Genomic DNA, 19262 nt, shown 5'->3' on the forward strand with positions numbered 1-19262 from the left:
GTCCTCCTCCTGTTGTTCCTCTGTCCTCCTCCTCCTGTTGTTCCTTTGTCCTCCTCTTCCTGTTGTTCCTCTGTCCTCCTCCTCCTGTTGTTCCTCTGTCCTCCTCCTGTTGTTCCTCTGTCCTCCTCCTGTTGTTCCTCTGTCCTCCTCCTGTTGTTCCTCTGTTCTCCTCCTCCTGTTGTTCCTCTGTCCTCCTCCTCCTGTTGTTCCTCTGTCCTCCTCCTCCTGTTGTTCCTCTGTCCTCCTCCTGTTGTTCCTCTGTCCTCCTCCTGTTGTTCCTCTGTCCTCCTCCTCCTGTTGTTCCTCTGTCCTCCTCCTGTTGTTCCTCTGTCCTCCTCCTCCTGTTGTTCCTCTGTCCTCCTCCTCCTGTTGTTCCTCTGTCCTCCTCCTCCTGTTGTTCCTCTGTCCTCCTCCTGTTGTTCCTCTGTCCTCCTCCTCCTGTTGTCCCTCTGTCCTCCTCCTGTTGTCCCTCTGTCCTCCTCCTGTTGTTCCTCTGTCCTCCTCCTGTTGTTCCTCTGTCCTCCTCCTGTTGTTCCTCTGTCCTCCTCCTCCTGTTGTCCCTCTGTCCTCCTCCTGTTGTCCCTCTGTCCTCCTCCTGTTGTCCCTCTGTCCTCCTCCTGTTGTTCCTCTGTCCTCCTCCTGTTGTTCCTCTGTCCTCCTCCTCCTGTTGTCCCTCTGTCCTCCTCCTCCTGTTGTTCCTCTGTCCTCCTCCTGTTGTTCCTCTGTCCTCCTCCTCCTGTTGTCCCTCTGTCCTCCTCCTGTTGTCCCTCTGTCCTCCTCCTGTTGTTCCTCTGTCCTCCTCCTGTTGTTCCTCTGTCCTCCTCCTGTTGTTCCTCTGTCCTCCTCCTCCTGTTGTTCCTCTGTCCTCCTCCTCCTGTTGTCCCTCTGTCCTCCTCCTGTTGTCCCTCTGTCCTCCTCCTGTTGTTCCTCTGTCCTCCTGTTGTTCCTCTGTCCTCCTCCTCCTGTTGTCCCTCTGTCCTCCTCCTGTTGTTCCTCTGTCCTCCTCCTGTTGTTCCTCTGTCCTCCTCCTCCTGTTGTTCCTCTGTCCTCCTCCTCCTGTTGTTCCTCTGTCCTCCTCCTCCTGTTGTCCCTCTGTCCTCCTCCTGTTGTTCTTCTGTCCTCCTCCTGTTGTTCCTCTGTCCTCCTCCTCCTGTTGTTCCTCTGTCCTCCTCCTGTTGTTCCTCTGTCCTCCTCCTGTTGTTCCTCTGTCCTCCTCCTGTTGTTCCTCTGTCCTCCTCCTCCTGTTGTTCCTCTGTCCTCCTCCTCCTGTTGTTCCTCTGTCCTCCTCCTCCTGTTCCTCTGTCCTCCTCCTGTTGTTCCTCTGTCCTCCTCCTGTTGTTCCTCTGTCCTCCTCCTCCTGTTGTTCCTCTGTCCTCCTCCTGTTGTTCCTCTCTCCTCCTCCTGTTGTTCCTCTGTCCTCCTCCTCCTGTTGTTCCTCTGTCCTCCTCCTCCTGTTGTTCCTCTGTCCTCCTCCTGTTGTTCCTCTGTCCTCCTCCTCCTGTTGTCCCTCTGTCCTCCTCCTGTTGTCCCTCTGTCCTCCTCCTGTTGTTCCTCTGTCCTCCTCCTGTTGTTCCTCTGTCCTCCTCCTGTTGTTCCTCTGTCCTCCTCCTCCTGTTGTCCCTCTGTCCTCCTCCTGTTGTCCCTCTGTCCTCCTCCTGTTGTTCCTCTGTCCTCCTCCTGTTGTTCCTCTGTCCTCCTCCTCCTGTTGTCCCTCTGTCCTCCTCCTCCTGTTGTTCCTCTGTCCTCCTCCTGTTGTTCCTCTGTCCTCCTCCTCCTGTTGTCCCTCTGTCCTCCTCCTGTTGTCCCTCTGTCCTCCTCCTGTTGTTCCTCTGTCCTCCTCCTGTTGTTCCTCTGTCCTCCTCCTGTTGTTCCTCTGTCCTCCTCCTCCTGTTGTTCCTCTGTCCTCCTCCTCCTGTTGTCCCTCTGTCCTCCTCCTGTTGTCCCTCTGTCCTCCTCCTGTTGTTCCTCTGTCCTCCTGTTGTTCCTCTGTCCTCCTCCTCCTGTTGTCCCTCTGTCCTCCTCCTGTTGTTCCTCTGTCCTCCTCCTGTTGTTCCTCTGTCCTCCTCCTCCTGTTGTTCCTCTGTCCTCCTCCTCCTGTTGTTCCTCTGTCCTCCTCCTCCTGTTGTCCCTCTGTCCTCCTCCTGTTGTTCTTCTGTCCTCCTCCTGTTGTTCCTCTGTCCTCCTCCTCCTCCTGTTGTTCCTCTGTCCTCCTCCTCCTGTTGTTCCTCTGTCCTCCTCCTCCTGTTGTCCCTCTGTCCTCCTCCTGTTGTCCCTCTGTCCTCCTCCTGTTGTTCCTCTGTCCTCCTGTTGTTCCTCTGTCCTCCTCCTCCTGTTGTTCCTCTGTCCTCCTCCTCCTGTTGTTCCTCTGTCCTCCTCCTCCTGTTGTCTCCTCTGTTGTCCCTCCTCCTCCTGTTGTTCCTCTGTCCTCCTCCTGTTGTTCCTCTGTCCTCCTCCTCCTGTTGTCCCTCTGTCCTCCTCCTGTTGTCCCTCTGTCCTCCTCCTGTTGTTCCTCTGTCCTCCTCCTGTTGTTCCTCTGTCCTCCTCCTCCTGTTGTTCCTCTGTCCTCCTCCTCCTGTTGTTCCTCTGTCCTCCTCCTCCTGTTGTTCCTCTGTCCTCCTCCTGTTGTTCCTCTGTCCTCCTCCTGTTGTTCCTCTGTCCTCCTCCTGTTGTTCCTCTGTCCTCCTCCTCCTGTTGTCCCTCTGTCCTCCTCCTCCTGTTGTTCCTCTGTCCTCCTCCTCCTGTTGTCCCTCTGTCCTCCTCCTGTTGTTCCTCTGTCCTCCTCCTGTTGTCCCTCTGTCCTCCTCCTCCTGTTGTTCCTCTGTCCTCCTCCTCCTGTTGTTCCTCTGTCCTCCTCCTCCTGTTGTTCCTCTGTCCTCCTGTTGTTCCTCTGTCCTCCTCCTGTTGTTCCTCTGTCCTCCTCCTGTTGTTCCTCTGTCCTCCTCCTCCTGTTGTTCCTCTGTCCTCCTCCTGTTGTTCCTCTGTCCTCCTCCTCCTGTTGTCCCTCTGTCCTCCTCCTCCTGTTGTTCCTCTGTCCTCCTCCTCCTGTTGTTCCTCTGTCCTCCTCCTCCTGTTGTTCCTCTGTCCTCCTCCTCCTGTTGTTCCTCTGTCCTCCTCCTCCTCCTGTTGTTCCTCTGTCCTCCTCCTGTTGTTCCTCTGTCCTCCTCCTCCTGTTGTTCCTCTGTCCTCCTCCTCCTGTTGTTCCTCTGTCCTCCTCCTCCTGTTGTTCCTCTGTCCTCCTCCTGTTGTTCCTCTGTCCTCCTCCTCCTGTTGTTCCTCTCTCCTCCTCCTGTTGTTCCTCTGTCCTCCTCCTCCTGTTGTTCCTCTGTCCTCCTCCTCCTGTTGTTCCTCTGTCCTCCTCCTCCTGTTGTTCCTCTGTCCTCCTCCTGTTGTTCCTCTGTCCTCCTCCTGTTGTTCCTCTGTCCTCCTCCTCCTGTTGTCCCTCTGTCCTCCTCCTCCTGTTGTCCCTCTGTCCTCCTCCTCCTGTTGTCCCTCTGTCCTCCTCCTCCTGTTGTTCCTCTGTCCTCCTCCTGTTGTTCCTCTGTCCTCCTCCTGTTGTTCCTCTGTCCTCCTCCTGTTGTTCCTCTGTCCTCCTCCTCCTGTTGTTCCTCTGTCCTCCTCCTGTTGTTCCTCTGTCCTCCTCCTCCTGTTCCTCTGTCCTCCTCCTCCTGTTGTTCCTCTGTCCTCCTCCTCCTGTTGTTCCTCTGTCCTCCTCCTCCTGTTCCTCTGCCCTCCTCCTCCTGTTGTTCCTCTGTCCTCCTCCTCCTGTTGTTCCTCTGTCCTCCTCCTCCTCCTGTTGTTCCTCTGTCCTCCTCCTCCTGTTGTTCCTCTGTCCTCCTCCTCCTGTTGTTCCTCTGTCCTCCTCCTCCTGTTGTTCCTCTGTCCTCCTCCTCCTGTTGTTCCTCTGTCCTCCTCCTCCTGTTGTTCCCCTGTCCTCCTCCTGTTGTTCCTCTGTCCTCCTCCTCCTGTTGTTCCTCTGTCCTCCTCCTCCTGTTGTTCCTCTGTCCTCCTCCTCCTGTTGTTCCTCTGTCCTCCTCCTGTTGTTCCTCTGTCCTCCTCCTCCTGTTGTTCCTCTGTCCTCCTCCTCCTGTTGTTCCTCTGTCCTCCTCCTCCTGTTGTTCCTCTGTCCTCCTCCTGTTGTTCCTCTGTCCTCCTCCTCCTGTTGTTCCTCTGTCCTCCTCCTCCTGTTGTTCCTCTGTCCTCCTCCTCCTGTTGTTCCTCTGTCCTCCTCCTCCTGTTGTTCCTCTGTCCTCCTCCTCCTGTTGTTCCTCTGTCCTCCTCCTCCTGTTGTTCCTCTGTCCTCCTCCTCCTGTTGTTCCTCTGTCCTCCTCCTGTTGTTCTTCTGTCCTCCGCCTCCTGTTGTTCCTCTGTCCTCCGCCTCCTGTTGTTCCTCTGTCCTCCTCCTGTTGTTCCTCTGTCCTCCTCCTCCTGTTGTTCCTCTGTCCTCCTCCTCCTGGTGTCCCTCTGTCCTCCTCCTCCTGTTGTTCCTCTGTCCTCCTCCTCCTGTTGTTCCTCTGTCCTCCTCCTGTTGTTCCTCTGTCCTCCTCCTCCTGTTGTTCCTCTGTCCTCCTCCTGTTGTTCCTCTGTCCTCCTCCTGTTGTTCCTCTGTCCTCCTCCTGTTGTTCCTCTGTCCTCCTCCTCCTGTTGTTCCTCTGTCCTCCTCCTCCTGTTGTTCCTCTGTCCTCCTCCTGTTGTCCCTCTGTCCTCCTCCTGTTGTTCCTCTGTCCTCCTCCTCCTGTTGTCCCTCTGTCCTCCTCCTCCTGTTGTTCCTCTGTCCTCCTCCTCCTGTTGTTCCTCTGTCCTCCTCCTCCTGTTGTTCCTCTGTCCTCCTCCTGTTGTTCCTCTGTCCTCCTCCTCCTGTTGTTCCTCTGTCCTCCTCCTCCTGTTGTCCCTCTGTCCTCCTCCTCCTGTTGTCCCTCTGTCCTCCTCCTGTTGTTCCTCTGTCCTCCTCCTCCTGTTGTTCCTCTGTCCTCCTCCTCCTGTTGTTCCTCTGTCCTCCTCCTCCTGTTGTTCCTCTGTCCTCCTCCTCCTGTTGTTCCTCTGTCCTCCTCCTCCTGTTGTTCCTCTGTCCTCCTCCTCCTGTTGTCCCTCTGTCCTCCTCCTGTTGTCCCTCTGTCCTCCTCCTGTTGTTCCTCTGTCCTCCTCCTGTTGTTCCTCTGTCCTCCTCCTCCTGTTGTTCCTCTGTCCTCCTCCTCCTGTTGTTCCTCTGTCCTCCTCCTCCTGTTGTTCCTCTGTCCTCCTCCTGTTGTTCCTCTGTCCTCCTCCTGTTGTTCCTCTGTCCTCCTCCTGTTGTTCCTCTGTCCTCCTCCTCCTGTTGTCCCTCTGTCCTCCTCCTCCTGTTGTTCCTCTGTCCTCCTCCTCCTGTTGTCCCTCTGTCCTCCTCCTGTTGTTCCTCTGTCCTCCTCCTCCTGTTGTTCCTCTGTCCTCCTCCTCCTGTTGTTCCTCTGTCCTCCTGTTGTTCCTCTGTCCTCCTCCTGTTGTTCCTCTGTCCTCCTCCTGTTGTTCCTCTGTCCTCCTCCTCCTGTTGTTCCTCTGTCCTCCTCCTGTTGTTCCTCTGTCCTCCTCCTCCTGTTGTCCCTCTGTCCTCCTCCTCCTGTTGTTCCTCTGTCCTCCTCCTCCTGTTGTTCCTCTGTCCTCCTCCTGTTGTCCCTCTGTCCTCCTCCTCCTGTTGTCCCTCTGTCCTCCTCCTCCTGTTGTTCCTCTGTCCTCCTCCTGTTGTTCCTCTGTCCTCCTCCTGTTGTTCCTCTGTCCTCCTCCTGTTGTTCCTCTGTCCTCCTCCTCCTGTTGTTCCTCTGTCCTCCTCCTGTTGTTCCTCTGTCCTCCTCCTGTTGTTCCTCTGTCCTCCTCCTCCTGTTGTTCCTCTGTCCTCCTCCTCCTGTTGTTCCTCTGTCCTCCTCCTCCTGTTGTTCCTCTGTCCTCCTCCTCCTGTTGTTCCTCTGTCCTCCTCCTCCTGTTGTTCCTCTGTCCTCCTCCTCCTGTTGTTCCTCTGTCCTCCTCCTCCTGTTGTTCCTCTGTCCTCCTCCTCCTCCTGTTGTTCCTCTGTCCTCCTCCTCCTGTTGTTCCTCTGTCCTCCTCCTCCTGTTGTTCCTCTGTCCTCCTCCTCCTGTTGTTCCTCTGTCCTCCTCCTGTTGTTCCTCTGTCCTCCTCCTCCTGTTGTTCCTCTGTCCTCCTCCTCCTGTTGTTCCTCTGTCCTCCTCCTCCTGTTGTTCCTCTGTCCTCCTCCTCCTGTTGTTCCTCTGTTCCTCCTGTCCTCTCCTCCTCCTGTTGTTCCTCTGTCCTCCTCCTCCTGTTGTTCCTCTGTCCTCCTCCTCCTGTTGTTCCTCTGTCCTCCTCCTGTTGTTCCTCTGTCCTCCTCCTCCTGTTGTTCCTCTGTCCTCCTCCTCCTGTTGTTCCTCTGTCCTCCTCCTCCTGTTGTTCCTCTGTCCTCCTCCTCCTGTTGTTCCTCTGTCCTCCTCCTCCTGTTGTTCCTCTGTCCTCCTCCTCCTGTTGTTCCTCTGTCCTCCTCCTCCTGTTGTTCCTCTGTCCTCCTCCTGTTGTTCCTCTGTCCTCCGCCTCTGTCCTCCTGTTGTTCCTCTGTCCTCCGCCTCCTCCTGTTGTTCCTCTGTCCTCCTCCTGTTGTTCCTCTGTCCTCCTCCTCCTGTTGTTCCTCTGTCCTCCTCCTCCTGGTGTCCTCTGTCCTCCTCCTCCTGTTGTTCCTCTGTCCTCCTCCTCCTGTTGTTCCTCTGTCCTCCTCCTGTTGTTCCTCTGTCCTCCTCCTCCTGTTGTTCCTCTGTCCTCCTCCTGTTGTTCCTCTGTCCTCCTCCTGTTGTTCCTCTCCTGTCCTCCTCCTGTTGTTCCTCTGTTGTTCCTCTGTCCTCCTCCTCCTGTTGTTCCTCTGTCCTCCTCCTCCTCCTCCCTGTTGTTCCTCTGTCCTCCTCCTGTTGTTCCTCTGTCCTCCTCCTGTTGTTCCTCTGTCCTCCTCCTGTTGTTCCTGTTGTTCCTCTGTCCTCCTCCTCCTGTTGTTCCTCTGTCCTCCTCCTCCTGTTGTTCCTCTGTCCTCCTCCTCCTGTTGTTCCTCTGTCCTCCTCCTGTTGTTCCTCTGTCCTCCTCCTCCTGTTGTTCCTCTGTCCTCCTCCTCCTGTTCCTCTGTCCTCCTCTGTTGTTCCTCTGTCCTCCTCCTGTTGTCCCTCTGTCCTCCTCCTGTTGTTCCTCTGTCCTCCTCCTCCTGTTGTTCCTCTGTCCTCCTCCTGTTGTTCCTCTGTCCTCCTCCTGTCCTCCTCCTCCTGTTGTTCCTCTGTCCTCCTCCTCCTGTTGTTCCTCTGTCCTCCTCCTCCTGTTGTTCCTCTGTCCTCCTCCTCCTGTTGTTCCTCTGTCCTCCTCCTGTTGTTCCTCTTCCTCTGTCCTCCTCCTCCTGTTGTTCCTCTGTCCTCCTCCTCCTGTTGTTCCTCTGTCCTCCTCCTGTTGTTCCCTGTCCTCCTCCTCCTGTTGTTGTCCTCCTCCTGTTGTTCCCTCTGTCCTCCTCCTCCTGTTGTTCCTCTGTCCTCCTCCTCCTGTTGTCCTCTGTTCCTCCTCCTCCTCCTGTTGTTCCTCTGTCCTCCTCCTGTTGTTCCTCTGTCCTCCTCCTCCTGTTGTTCCTCTGTCCTCCTCCTCCTGTTGTTCCTCTGTCCTCCTCCTCCTGTTGTTCCTCTGTCCTCCTCCTGTTGTTCCTCTGTCCTCCTCCTGTTGTTCCTCTGTCCTCCTCCTCCTGTTGTTCCTCTGTCCTCCTCCTCCTGTTGTTCCTCTGTCCTCCTCCTCCTGTTGTTCCTCTGTCCTCCTCCTGTTGTCCTCTGTCCTCCTCCTGTTGTTCCTCTGTCCTCCTCCTCCTGTTGTCCCTCTGTCCTCCTCCTCCTGTTGTTCCTCTGTCCTCCTCCTCCTGTTGTTCCTCTGTCCTCCTCCTCCTGTTGTTCCTCTGTCCTCCTCCTGTTGTTCCTCTGTCCTCCTCCTCCTGTTGTTCCTCTGTCCTCCTCCTCCTGTTGTTCCTCTGTCCTCCTCCTCCTGTTGTTCCTCTGTCCTCCTCCTCCTGTTGTTCCTCTGTCCTCCTCCTCCTGTTGTTCCTCTGTCCTCCTCCTCCTGTTGTTCCTCTGTCCTCCTCCTCCTGTTGTTCCTCTGTCCTCCTCCTCCTGTTGTTCCTCTGTCCTCCTCCTCCTGTTGTTCCTCTGTCCTCCTCCTGTTGTTCCTCTGTCCTCCTCCTCCTGTTGTTCCTCTGTCCTCCTCCTCCTGTTGTTCCTCTGTCCTCCTCCTCCTGTTGTTCCTCTGTCCTCCTCCTGTTGTTCCTCTGTCCTCCTCCTCCTGTTGTTCCTCTGTCCTCCTCCTCCTGTTGTTCCTCTGTCCTCCTCCTCCTGTTGTTCCTCTGTCCTCCTCCTGTTGTTCCTCTGTCCTCCTCCTCCCTGTTGTTCCTCTGTCCTCCTCCTCCTGTTGTTCCTCTGTCCTCCTCCTCCTGTTGTTCCTCTGTCCTCCTCCTCCTGTTGTTCCTCTGTCCTCCTCCTCCTGTTGTTCCTCTGTCCTCCTCCTCCTGTTGTTCCTCTGTCCTCCTCCTCCTGTTGTTCCTCTGTCCTCCTCCTGTTGTTCCTCTGTCCTCCGCCTCCTGTTGTTCCTCTGTCCTCCGCCTCCTGTTGTTCCTCTGTCCTCCTCCTCCTGTTGTTCCTCTGTCCTCCTCCTCCTGTTGTTCCTCTGTCCTCCTCCTCCTGGTGTCCCTCTGTCCTCCTCCTCCTGTTGTTCCTCTGTCCTCCTCCTCCTGTTGTTCCTCTGTCCTCCTCCTGTTGTTCCTCTGTCCTCCTCCTCCTGTTGTTCCTCTGTCCTCCTCCTGTTGTTCCTCTGTCCTCCTCCTGTTGTTCCTCTGTCCTCCTCCTGTTGTTCCTCTGTCCTCCTCCTCCTGTTGTTCCTCTGTCCTCCTCCTCCTGTTGTTCCTCTGTCCTCCTCCTGTTGTCCTCTGTCCTCCTCCTGTTGTTCCTCTGTCCTCCTCCTCCTGTTGTCCTCTGTCCTCCTCCTCCTGTTGTTCCTCTGTCCTCCTCCTCCTGTTCCTCTGTTCCTCTGTCCTCCTCCTCCTGTCCTCCTCCTGTTCCTCTGTCCTCCTCCTCCTGTTGTTCCTCTGTCCTCCTCCTCCTGTTGTTCCTCTGTCCTCCTCCTCCTGTTGTTCCTCTGTCCTCCTCTCCTGTTGTCCCTCTGTCCTCCTCCTGTTGTTCCTCTGTCCTCCTCCTCCTGTTGTTCCTCTGTCCTCCTCCTCCTGTTGTTCCTCTGTCCTCCTCCTCCTGTTGTTCCTCTGTCCTCCTCCTCCTGTTGTTCCTCTGTCCTCCTCCTCCTGTTGTTCCTCTGTCCTCCCTCCTGTTGTTCCTCTGTCCTCCTCCTGTTGTTCCTCTGTCCTCCTCCTCCTGTTGTTCCTCTGTCCTCCTCTCCTGTTGTTCCTCTGTCCTCCTCCTGTTGTTCCTCTGTCCTCCTCCTCCTGTTGTTCCCCTGTCCTCCTCCTGTTGTTCCTCTGTCCTCCTCCTCCTGTTGTTCCTCTGTCCTCCTCCTCCTGTTGTTCCTCTGTCCTCCTCCTCCTGTTGTTCCTCTGTCCTCCTCCTGTTGTTCCTCTGTCCTCCTCCTCCTGTTGTTCCTCTGTCCTCCTCCTCCTGTTGTTCCTCTGTCCTCCTCCTGTTGTTCCTCTGTCCTCCTCCTGTTGTTCCTCTGTCCTCCTCCTCCTGTTGTTCCTCTGTCCTCCTCCTCCTGTTGTTCCTCTGTCCTCCTCCTCCTGTTGTTCCTCTGTCCTCCTCCTGTTGTCCTCTGTCCTCCTCCTGTTGTTCCTCTGTCCTCCTCCTCCTGTTGTTCCTCTGTCCTCCTCCTCCTGTTGTTCCTCTGTCCTCCTCCTCCTGTTGTTCCTCTCCTCCTCCTGTTGTTCCTCTGTCCTCCTCCTGTTGTTCCTCTGTCCTCCTCCTCCTGTTGTTCCTCTGTCCTCCTCCTCCTGTTGTTCCTCTGTCCCTCCTCCTCCTGTTGTCCCTCTGTCCTCCTCCTCCTGTTGTTCCTCTGTCCTCCTCCTCCTCCTGTTGTTCCTCTGTCCTCCTCCTCCTGTTGTTCCTCTGTCCTCCTCCTCCTGTTGTTCCTCTGTCCTCCTCCTCCTGTTGTTCCTCTGTCCTCCTCCTCCTGTTGTTCCTCTGTCCTCCTCCTGTTCCTCTGTCCTCCTCCTGTTGTTCCTCTGTCCTCCTCCTCCTGTTGTTCCTCTGTACTCCTCCTGTTGTTCCTCTGTCCTCCTCCTGTTGTTCCTCTGTCCTCCTCCTCCTGTTGTTCCTCTGTCCTCCTCCTGTTGTTCCTCTGTCCTCCTCCTGTTGTTCCTCTGTCCTCCTCCTCCTGTTGTTCCTCTGTCCTCCTCCTGTTGTTCCTCTGTCCTCCTCCTGTTGTTCCTCTGTCCTCCTCCTGTTGTTCCTCTGTCCTCCTCCTGTTGTTCCTCTGTCCTCCTCCTCCTGTTGTTCCTCTGTCCTCCTCCTCCTGTTGTTCCTCTGTCCTCCTCCTCCTGTTGTTCCTCTGTCCTCCTCCTCCTGTTGTTCCTCTGTCCTCCTCCTGTTGTTCCTCTGTCCTCCTCCTCCTGTTGTTCCTCTGTCCTCCTCCTCCTGTTGTTCCTCTGTCCTCCTCCTCCTGTTGTTCCTCTGTCCTCCTCCTCCTGTTGTTCCTCTGTCCTCCTCCTCCTGTTGTTCCTCTGTCCTCCTCCTCCTGTTGTTCCTCTGTCCTCCTCCTCCTGTTGTTCCTCTGTCCTCCTCCTCCTGTCTGTTCCTCTGTCCTCCCTCCTCCTGTTGTTCCTCTGTCCTCCGCCTCCTGTTGTTCCTCTGTCCTCCGCCTCCTGTTGTTCCTCTGTCCTCCTCCTCCTGTTGTTCCTCTGTCCTCCTCCTCCTGGTGTCCCTCTGTCCTCCTCCTCCTGTTGTTCCTCTGTCCTCCTCCTGTTGTTCCTCTGTCCTCCTCCTCCTGTTGTTCCTCTGTCCTCCTCCTCCTGTTGTTCCTCTGTCCTCCTCCTGTTGTTCCTCTGTCCTCCTCCTGTTGTTCCTCTGTCCTCCTCCTGTTGTTCCTCTGTCCTCCTCCTCCTGTTGTTCCTCTGTCCTCCTCCTCCTGTTGTTCCTCTGTCCTCCTCCTGTTGTCCCTCTGTCCTCCTCCTGTTGTTCCTCTGTCCTCCTCCTCCTGTTGTCCCTCTGTCCTCCTCCTCCTGTTGTTCCTCTGTCCTCCTCCTCCTGTTGTTCCTCTGTCCTCCTCCTCCTGTTGTTCCTCTGTCCTCCTCCTGTTGTTCCTCTGTCCTCCTCCTCCTGTTGTTCCTCTGTCCTCCTCCTCCTGTTGTCCCTCTGTCCTCCTCCTCCTGTTGTCCCTCTGTCCTCCTCCTGTTGTTCCTCTGTCCTCCTCCTCCTGTTGTTCCTCTGTCCTCCTCCTCCTGTTGTTCCTCTGTCCTCCTCCTCCTGTTGTTCCTCTGTCCTCCTCCTCCTGTTGTTCCTCTGTCCTCCTCCTCCTGTTGTTCCTCTGTCCTCCTCCTGTTGTTCCTCTGTCCTCCTCCTCCTGTTGTTCCTCTGTCCTCCTCCTCCTGTTGTTCCTCTGTCCTCCTCCTGTTGTTCCTCTGTCCTCCTCCTGTTGTTCCCCTGTCCTCCTCCTGTTGTTCCTCTGTCCTCCTCCTCCTGTTGTTCCTCTGTCCTCCTCCTCCTGTTGTCCCTCTGTCCTCCTCCTCCTGTTGTTCCTCTGTCCTCCTCCTGTTGTTCCTCTGTCCTCCTCCTCCTGTTGTTCCTCTGTCCTCCTCCTCCTGTTGTTCCTCTGTCCTCCTCCTGTTGTTCCTCTGTCCTCCTCCTGTTGTTCCTCTGTCCTCCTCCTCCTGTTGTTCCTCTGTCCTCCTCCTCCTGTTGTTCCTCTGTCCTCCTCCTGTTGTCCCTCTGTCCTCCTCCTGTTGTTCCTCTGTCCTCCTCCTCCTGTTGTCCCTCTGTCCTCCTCCTCCTGTTGTTCCTCTGTCCTCCTCCTCCTGTTGTTCCTCTGTCTCTCCTCCTCCTGTTGTTCCTCTGTCCTCCTCCTGTTGTTCCTCTGTCCTCCTCCTCCTGTTGTTCCTCTGTCCTCCTCCTCCTGTTGTCCTCTGTCCTCCTCCTCCTGTTGTCCCTCTGTCCTCCTCCTGTTGTTCCTCTGTCCTCCTCCTGTTGTTCCTCTGTCCTCCTCCTCCTGTTGTTCCTCTGTCCTCCTCCTCCTGTTGTCCCTCTGTCCTCCTCCTCCTGTTTTCCCTCTGTCCTCCTCCTGTTGTTCCTCTGTCCTCCTCCTCCTGTTGTTCCTCTGTCCTCCTCCTCCTGTTGTTCCTCTGTCCTCCTCCTCCTGTTGTTCCTCTGTCCTCCTCCTCCTGTTGTTCCTCTGTCCTCCTCCTCCTGTTGTTCCTCTGTCCTCCTCCTCCTGTTGTTCCTCTGTCCTCCTCCTCCTGTTGTTCCTCTGTCCTCCTCCTCCTGTTGTTCCTCTGTACTCCTCCTGTTGTTCCTCTGTCCTCCTCCTGTTGTTCCTCTGTCCTCCTCCTGTTGTTCCTCTGTCCTCCTCCTCCTGTTGTTCCTCTGTCCTCCTCCTGTTGTTCCTCTGTCCTCCTCCTCCTGTTGTTCCTCTGTCCTCCTCCTGTTGTTCCTCTGTCCTCCTCCTGTTGTTCCTCTGTCCTCCTCCTGTTGTTCCTCTGTCCTCCTCCTCCTGTTGTTCCTCTGTCCTCCTCCTGTTGTTCCTCTGTCCTCCTCCTGTTGTTCCTCTGTCCTCCTCCTGTTGTTCCTCTGTCCTCCTCCTCCTGTTGTTCCTCTGTCCTCCTCCTGTTGTTCCTCTGTCCTCCTCCTCCTGTTGTTCCTCTGTCCTCCTCCTCCTGTTGTTCCTCTGTCCTCCTCCTCCTGTTGTTCCTCTGTCCTCCTCCTCCTGTTGTTCCTCTGTCCTGCTCCTGTTGTTCCTCTGTCCTGCTCCTCCTGTTGTTCCTCTGTCCTCCTCCTCCTGTTGTTCCTCTGTCCTCCTCCTGTTGTTCCTCTGTCCTCCTCCTCCTGTTGTTCCTCTGTCCTCCTCCTCCTGATGTTCCTCTGTCCTCCTCCTCCTGATGTTCCTCTGTCCTCTGTCCTCCTCCTCCTGTTGTTCCTCTGTCCTCCTCCTCCTGTTGTTCCTCTGTCCTCCTCCTCCTGTTGTTCCTCTGTCCTCCTCCTCCTGTTGTTCCTCTGTCCTCCTCCTGTTGTTCCTCTGTCCTCCTCCTGTTGTTCCTCTGTCCTCCTCCTCCTGTTGTTCCTCTGTCCTCCTCCTCCTGTTGTTCCTCTGTCCTCCTCCTCCTGTTGTTCCTCTGTCCTCCTCCTCCTGTTGTTCCTCTGTCCTCCTCCTGTTGTTCCTCTGTCCTCCTCCTCCTGTTGTTCCTCTGTCCTCCTCCTCTTGTTCCTCTGTCCTCCTCCTGTTGTTCCTCTGTCCTCCTCCTGTTGTTCCTCTGTCCTCCTCCTCCTGTTGTTCCTCTGTCCTCCTCCTGTTGTTCCTCTGTCCTCCTCCTCCTGTTGTTCCTCTGTCCTCCTCCTCCTGTTGTTCCTCTGTCCTCCTCCTGTTGTTCCTCTGTCCTCCTCCTGTTGTTCCTCTGTCCTCCTCCTGTTGTTCCTCTGTCCTCCTCCTGTTGTTCCTCTGTCCTCCTCCTGTTGTTCCTCTGTCCTCCTCCTGTTGTTCCTCTGTCCTCCTCCTCCTGTTGTTCCTCTGTCCTCCTCCTGTTGTTCCTCTGTCCTCCTCCTCCTGTTGTTCCTCTGTCCTCCTCCTCCTGTTGTTCCTCTGTCCTCCTCCTCCTGTTGTTCCTCTGTCCTCCTCCTCCTGTTGTCCCTCTGTCCTCCTCCTCCTGTTGTTCCTCTGTCCTCCTCCTGTTGTTCCTCTGTCCTCCTCCTCCTGTTGTTCCTCTGTCCTCCTCCTCCTGTTGTCCCTCTGTCCTCCTCCTGTTGTCCCTCTGTCCTCCTCCTGTTGTTCCTCTGTCCTCGTCCTCCTGTTGTCTCTCTGTCCTCCTCCTCCTGTTGTCCCTCTGTCCTCCTCCTCCTGTTGTCTCTCTGTCCTCCTCCTCCTGTTGTCCCTCTGTCCTCCTCCTGTTGTCCCTCTGTCCTCCTCCTGTTGTCCCTCTGTCCTCCTCCTCCTGTTGTCTCTCTGTCCTCCTCCTCCTGTTGTCCCTCTGTCCTCCTCCTGTTGTTCCTCTGTCCTCCTCCTGTTGTTCCTCTGTCCTCCTCCTCCTGTTGTTCCTCTGTCCTCCTCCTCCTGTTGTCCCTCTGTCCTCCTCCTGTTGTCCCTCTGTCCTCCTCCTCCTGTTGTCCCTCTGTCCTCCTCCTGTTGTCCCTCTGTCCTCCTCCTGTTGTCCCTCTGTCCTCCTCCTGTTGTCCCTCTGTCCTCCTCCTGTTGTCCCTCTGTCCTCCTCCTGTTGTTCCTCTGTCCTCCTCCTGTTGTTCCTCTGTCCTCCTCCTGTTGTTCCTCTGTCCTCCTCCTCCTGTTGTTCCTCTGTCCTCCTCCTGTTGTTCCTCTGTCCTCCTCCTCCTGTTGTTCCTCTGTCCTCCTCCTGTTGTTCCTCTGTCCTCCTCCTCCTGTTGTTCCTCTGTCCTCCTCCTCCTGTTGTTCCTCTGTCCTCCTCCTCCTGTTGTCCCTCTGTCCTCCTCCTCCTGTTGTTCCTCTGTCCTCCTCCTCCTGTTGTTCCTCTGTCCTCCTCCTCCTGTTGTCCCTCTGTCCTCCTCCTCCTGTTGTTCCTCTGTCCTCCTCCTGTTGTTCCTCTGTCCTCCTCCTCCTGTTGTTCCTCTGTCCTCCTCCTCCTGTTGTCCCTCTGTCCTCCTCCTGTTGTCCCTCTGTCCTCCTCCTGTTGTCCCTCTGTCCTCGTCCTCCTGTTGTCTCTCTGTCCTCCTCCTCCTGTTGTCCCTCTGTCCTCCTCCTGTTGTCCCTCTGTCCTCCTCCTCCTGTTGTCTCTCTGTCCTCCTCCTCCTGTTGTCCCTCTGTCCTCCTCCTGTTGTCCCTCTGTCCTCCTCCTGTTGTCCCTTTGTCCTCCTCCTCCTGTTGTCTCTCTGTCCTCCTCCTCCTGTTGTCCCTCTGTCCTCCTCCTGTTGTTCCTCTGTCCTCCTCCTGTTGTTCCTCTGTCCTCCTCCTCCTGTTGTTCCTCTGTCCTCCTCCTCCTGTTGTCCCTCTGTCCTCCTCCTGTTGTCCCTCTGTCCTCCTCCTGTTGTCCCTCTGTCCTCCTCCTCCTGTTGTCCCTCTGTCCTCCTCCTGTTGTCCCTCTGTCCTCCTCCTGTTGTCCCTCTGTCCTCCTCCTGTTGTTCCTCTGTCCTCCTCCTCCTGTTGTACCTCTGTCCTCCTCCTGTTGTTCCTCTGTCCTCCTCCTCCTGTTGTTCCTCTGTCCTCCTCCTCCTGTTGTTCCTCTGTCCTCCTCCTGTTGTTCCTCTGTCCTCCTCCTCCTGTTGTTCCTCTGTCCTCCTCCTCCTGTTGTTCCTCTGTCCTCCTCCTCCTGTTGTCCCTCTGTCCTCCTCCTCCTGTTGTTCCTCTGTCCTCCTCCTCCTGTTGTTCCTCTGTCCTCCTCCTCCTGTTGTCCCTCTGTCCTCCTCCTCCTGTTGTTCCTCTGTCCTCCTCCTGTTGTTCCTCTGTCCTCCTCCTCCTGTTGTTCCTCTGTCCTCCTCCTCCTGTTGTCCCTCTGTCCTCCTCCTGTTGTCCCTCTGTCCTCCTCCTGTTGTTCCTCTGTCCTCGTCCTCCTGTTGTCTCTCTGTCCTCCTCCTCCTGTTGTCCCTCTGTCCTCCTCCTGTTGTCCCTCTGTCCTCCTCCTCCTGTTGTCTCTCTGTCCTCCTCCTCCTGTTGTCCCTCTGTCCTCCTCCTGTTGTCCCTCTGTCCTCCTCCTGTTGTCCCTTTGTCCTCCTCCTCCTGTTGTCTCTCTGTCCTCCTCCTCCTGTTGTCCCTCTGTCCTCCTCCTGTTGTTCCTCTGTCCTCCTCCTGTTGTTCCTCTGTCCTCCTCCTCCTGTTGTTCCTCTGTCCTCCTCCTCCTGTTGTCCCTCTGTCCTCCTCCTGTTGTCCCTCTGTCCTCCTCCTGTTGTCCCTCTGTCCTCCTCCTCCTGTTGTCCCTCTGTCCTCCTCCTGTTGTCCCTCTGTCCTCCTCCTGTTGTCCCTCTGTCCTCCTCCTGTTGTTCCTCTGTCCTCCTCCTCCTGTTGTACCTCTGTCCTCCTCCTGTTGTTCCTCTGTCCTCCTCCTCCTGTTGTTCCTCTGTCCTCCTCCTGTTGTTCCTCTGTCCTCCTCCTGTTGTCCCTCTGTCCTCCTCCTGTTGTCCCTCTGTCCTCCTCCTGTTGTCCCTCTGTCCTCCTCCTGTTGTCCCTCTGTCCTCCTCCTGTTGTCCCTCTGTCCTCCTCCTGTTGTCCCTCTGTCCTCCTCCTCCTGTTGTCCCTCTGTCCTCCTCCTGTTGTTCCTCTGTCCTCCTGTCTTATTTAGATCCGCTGTTGTTTTACTAGTTTTAGTTTATATTTTTTAATAATATAATGATATGCGCCGTTTATCAGACTCTTTCATCCAAAGCCTCTTCCAGCCGGTCATGAATTTTCCCTATGGGGTGTCCCCAGCGGGAATCGAACCCTTTGACCTGGAAATGTATGCTGTTTTCATTCTTTCTCACATGTTATTATTCGTTTATAAATGGGGTAGTTATTTAAAATGCATGTTAATTAATGCACACAGGGTGAGTCTATGCAACTTATTATGTGACTTGTTAATTAAACACAGTTTTTACTGCCATAACATAACAGGTTGAATACTTATTGACTCAAGACATTTCAGCTTTGACATTTTTTATTCATTTTTTAACATTTCTATGAACATATTTCCACTTTGTCATTATGGGGTATTGTGTGTAGAGGCCAGTGACACAATGTTATCCATGTTACATTCATTATGGGGTATTTAATCCATGTTACATTCATTATGGGGTATTTAATCCATGTTACATTCATTATGGGGTATTTAATCCATGTTACATTCAGTATGGGGTATTTAATCCATGTTACATTCATTATGGGGTATTTAATCCATGTTACATTCATTATGGGGTATTTAATCCATGTTAAATTCATTATGGGGTATTTAATCCATGTTAAATTCATTATAGGGTATTTAATCCATGTTACATTCATTATGGGGTATTTAATCCATGTTAAATTCATTATGGGGTATTTAATCCATGTTACATTCATTATGGGGTATGTAATCCATGTTACATTCATTATGGGGTATTTAATCCATGTTACATTCATTATGGGGTATTTAATCCATGTTAAATTCATTATGGGGTATGTAATCCATGTTACATTCATTATGGGGTATGTAATCCATGTTAAATTCATTATGGGGTATTTAATCCATGTTAAATTCATTATGGGGTCCATGTAATCCATGTTACATTCATTATGGTGTATTTAATCCATGTTACATTCATTATGGGGTATTTAATCCATGTTAAATTCATTATGGGGTATTTAATCCATGTTACATTCATTATGGGGTATGTAATCCATGTTACATTCATTATGGGGTATTTAATCCATGTTACATTCATTATGGGGTATTTAATCCATGTTAAATTCATTATGGGGTATTTAATCCATGTTAAATTCATTATGGGGTATTTAATCCATGTTAAATTCATTATGGGGTATTTAATCCATGTTACATTCATTATGGGGTATTTAATCCATGTTAAATTCATTATGGGGTATTTAATCCATGTTACATTCATTATGGGGTATTTAATCCATGTTAAATTCATTATGGGGTATTTAATCCATGTTACATTCATTATGGGGTATGTAATCCATGTTACATTCATTATGGGGTATTTAATCCATGTTACATTCATTATGGGGTATTTAATCCATGTTAAATTCATTATGGGGTATGTAATCCATGTTACATTCATTATGGGGTATGTAATCCATGTTAAATTCATTATGGGGTATTTAATCCATGTTAAATTCATTATGGGGTATGTAATCCATGTTACATTCATTATGGTGTATTTAATCCATGTTACATTCATTATGGGGTATTTAATCCATGTTAAATTCATTATGGGGTATTTAATCCATGTTACATTCATTATGGGGTATGTAATCCATGTTACATTCATTATGGGGTATTTAATCCATGTTACATTAATTATGGGGTATTTAATCCATGTTAAATTCATTATGGGGTATGTAATCCATGTTACATTCATTATGGGGTATGTAATCCATGTTAAATTCATTATGGGGTATTTAATCCATGTTAAATTCATTATGGGGTATGTAATCCATGTTACATTCATTATGGTGTATTTAATCCATGTTACATTCATTATGGGGTATTTAATCCATGTTACATGCATTATGGGGTATGTAATCCATGTTAAATTCATTATGGGGTATTTAATCCATGTTACATTCATTATGGGGTATTTAATCCATGTTAAATTCATTATGGGGTATTTAATCCATGTTAAATTCATTATGGGGTATTTAATCCATGTTAAATTCATTATGGGGTATGTAATCCATGTTACATTCATTATGGGGTATTTAATCCATGTTAAATTCATTATGGGGTATGTAATCCATGTTACATTCATTATGGGGTATTTAATCCATGTTACATTCATTATGGGGTATTTAATCCATGTTACATTCATTATGGGGTATGTAATCCATGTTAAATTCATTATGGGGTATGTAATCCATGTTACATTCATTATGGGGTATTTAATCCATGTTACATTCATTATGGGGTATTTAATCCATGTTACATTCATTATGGGGTATGTAATCCATGTTACATTCATTATGGGGTATTTAATCCATGTTCAATTCATTATGGGGTATGTAATCCATGTTAAATTCATTATGGGGTATGTAATCCATGTTCAATTCATTATGGGGTATTTAATCCATGTTACATTCATTATGGGGTATTTAATCCATGTTACATTCATTATGGGGTATTTAATCCATGTTACATTCATTATGGGGTCTTTAATCCATGTTACATTCATTATGGGGTATGTAATCCATGTTAAATTCATTATGGGGTATGTAATCCGTGTTAAATTCATTATGGGGTATGTAATCCATGTTAAATTCATTATGGGGTATTTAATCCATGTTACATTCATTATGGGGTATGTAATCCATGTTAAATTCATTATGGGGTATGTAATCCGTGTTAAATTCATTATGGGGTATGTAATCCATGTTACATTCATTATGAGGTATGTAATCCATGTTAAATTCATTATGGGGTATGTAATCCATGTTACATTCAT

The 19262-nt window shown here is 52.5% G+C and overlaps 1 protein-coding gene across 1 annotated transcript in view; it reads left to right on the forward strand.

The window, feature by feature from the left end:
- The window catches only part of LOC118377176 (protocadherin Fat 3-like), a 62179-nt gene that overhangs the window by 8554 nt on the left and 34363 nt on the right, over positions 1 to 19262 (forward strand). The gene's annotated exons all lie outside the window — the stretch shown is intronic.

Source organism: Oncorhynchus keta, unplaced genomic scaffold (assembly GCF_023373465.1).
Source record: "Oncorhynchus keta strain PuntledgeMale-10-30-2019 unplaced genomic scaffold, Oket_V2 Un_contig_2206_pilon_pilon, whole genome shotgun sequence".
Taxonomy (NCBI): domain Eukaryota; kingdom Metazoa; phylum Chordata; class Actinopteri; order Salmoniformes; family Salmonidae; genus Oncorhynchus; species Oncorhynchus keta.